We start from the raw sequence: 3,059 nt of genomic DNA on the forward strand, positions 1-3,059 counted from the left end.
TGATAAGTTCATGTGACCATATGTTGCAGAAGTAAAATATTTCAACAACTGTTTGCCAGGAATACTGCCCTCACCTCTCTGAGTCCTCCTCTGTACCTTACCTTATCTCCAATGACATTGTAATGGCAGGGTCAACATCGAGAAAGAGAGGAGTCTGATTAAGGAAAGTTTATTCAATGATTCAAGATGGTTTCCTGGTACATTTGAGTTATTGATAACCTTACCAGTGAAGAAATGGTACCCAGGAATTCCTCTCCTGCCCTTTGTGCCAACTCAGGAGAGTTTCTAGATATGAAGGAGGAAGGCTGGCGCTCTTACCATGCACAGGCCTGGGAACCTGGTACCCTGGGTTTGAAATGCATAAGTGCTTCTATTAGAAGTCCTTGCAAATGTATAAGTAGACAAATTGGTTCTCAATAATGCTCAGCCAAAACAAGAGTATCTCTTCTTGACTATATAATTATAAATGCACCATACATAGTCTGTCTTATTATAAGAAGACTCAAAATAGAATTTCTCAGAAATCTTGTGGGGTTTTTGACATGAAATTTAATAATACCAAAGGGTACATTGTTTACATTGCTTTGATTCTTTTATGCATCCTCACAATCAAAAATTGAAAATTAACTTTAACTATTTGAAAAAAAAGACCAAATTATATTTTTTCTTACTCTTAAAGTGTTACTACTAAGTCTATGGTGTTCAAAAGATAGATCATAAATTAGGCCATCAAGAAAGTGAGAGGAAAAGGTACTGAAGAGATGGATCAGATAATAAAAATGTGTTTTTATCTTTATAATATTTGCCATCATTTTAAGAATGTTATTTATTATAACATTTTTTTATCATTCTAAATAAATAGTCCCTTTCGTAGCAAATTGTATATTTGGAATTATGCAGTCCTCTCTTAGTCCTTTCTGCTGCTGTGACAAAATACCCTGACAAATCACCTTAAGGTAGAAAGGGTTTACAGATCCAGATGAAGACTGCCTGTCATGGTGGGAAAACATGGCAGAAGCCAGGGACCCACTGTGGAGGGGGCAGGAAGCTGCTGGTTCCACTGAGTTTGCACTCAGGAATCAAAGACAGAAGAGGAAATGGGGCGGGGCCATAAAGCCTCAAGGCTCACCCTCAGTGACCCACTTCCTCAGGGTGGGGGGGGTGCACTCATCAAAGGTTCCATACCTTTCCCCAACCAGCACAACCAGTTGGGGTCCACATTTTCAAACATAAGTCTATGGATGACATCTCACATTCAAACAGTAGTTCCTAGGATTGTGTAACCTCCAAGTCTCACTAAACCTACATGTACCTATCATAAGTGCACTAAAGACATAAACATAGATGGACATGTTTGTGTTTTAAACGATGTCGAAATGTATTGACTAACAATAAGCAACTTTGGTTCCACTGGCTGCAATTTACCAAGCAACCCCAATTTCCCTTGGCAATCACAGGTCCTTTTATTTCCGTATTAATTACTAATTAACTCTCAGATCACACATAGCACTATATGGACATATTATCATGTATGTATGTATATATGTAGGCTACAAAATGGCTATAAAAGGGCCAAAGAGGCTGCAGAGTTCAGAGGCCTTACTGGAGGCAAAGACAGAGCTGGTACAGCTGTAAAGAAAGTCACTGCAGGTGCTTAGATAAGCTATTCGGGAATCCAGTTGAAAAACAGATGGAGGCTTCCAGAACTGAGCCACAGGGTTGCAGAGTTGAGCCAGCCTCAGAGGCACGGGGCCAGGTATGGGCAGATGGACAGATGGTCAGATAGACAGGAAGAAATTCCAAGGAGCCAAGTCAAGCAATGGAGACCTGTGCCGAGTTAAAGCCCAGGGACTAGTCAAGAGTTCTTCACCTGTCAGTCAGCAGGTGGTTGAATGACAGGTGGTAAGGCCGAGAAATCATCACCACAGTGTTACATGTTCTTCTTTTCATGAGATTCAGTGAGGTGCTGCTCCCTTCATCAGTGCTGAGGTCAGGCTGTGCCCCACTCCAAGCTATTCCACATTGTGTAAAGCAGTGACTTTTATGGCTGTGCCTTGCCCTTAGAGGCTCCATTTCATAAGCAGCTTTTGATTCCATTTTGAGAGTAAAGGGTGGCTATGGACAGGTGAACGACACCATCTGTCCAACACCAACCATGCAGCCCAGACTGACAAAAGACTTATTCCTAAGAACAGAAAGAATGCTGCCCTATAAATTTATCAGGGTGAATTGGGACTATAGGGGCACCTGAATGTATTAAAATCATACCAGGGAAACAGCCCAAGAACATATCAGACATGCCAGAATGAGGAAGGGTTCTAACTCCCTACCTGAACCCCATAAAGTGGTAGACACCTAACACTGATGACAGCAGCCACACACCAATTTTTCATCTGATAACCAGTCTGCATGTCAAGGCAGAGAACTCCCAACCATGCCTGGGCCTTCAGTTCCACCCAGTCCCTTGTAGTTGATACAGCCTACTCAACTGCCATCTGCCGGTCCACCTGCTTGCCTGTCTGAACCTAGACTTGCTGTTCCTGCTCCAGACTTGCCCTAGCTGCATCTGCGTGCTCAAACATCACTCTTCTGTAATCTGATCACTCCAGCAGCAATTTCTTCCATGTGGCTGGTTTGGGTTCAGTATCTTTTTTTGTTGTTGTTTTTATTGAATTTTTGTGTATTTCATACAGAAATCTTAACATACCCCCTTCCCTACTGGCATCCTCTCATAGCTCCCCCAACCGGAATCCATCCGTTCTGTCATTTGTGATAAGGCCTATTGTGTCAAGTTAGGGTCCCCAGATGTCCCTCAGTGCAAGTTCATCTACTGAGGTCTAGTCAGCTTATCTAGAGTTCCTCACTTTAGGAAGATCAGCTCTTCCTCACCTAGAAGTAATCAGTTGCCAATATTTCTTCAGCTAAGATTGGGGTCTGCTGTCCATTTCCCAAATTCTATGCTGGGTATTTGTCTGCTTGAGTTTGCATGGGACTTGTGTGTGCTTTCACCATTGCTGTAGATTCATAAGAGGGTGCCAGGAGCTTGTAGGACTCTATTT

This window comes from Nannospalax galili, unplaced genomic scaffold (assembly GCF_000622305.1).
Source record: "Nannospalax galili isolate Female #2095 unplaced genomic scaffold, S.galili_v1.0 scaffold1083, whole genome shotgun sequence".
In the NCBI taxonomy this organism is placed as follows: Eukaryota; Metazoa; Chordata; class Mammalia; order Rodentia; family Spalacidae; genus Nannospalax; species Nannospalax galili.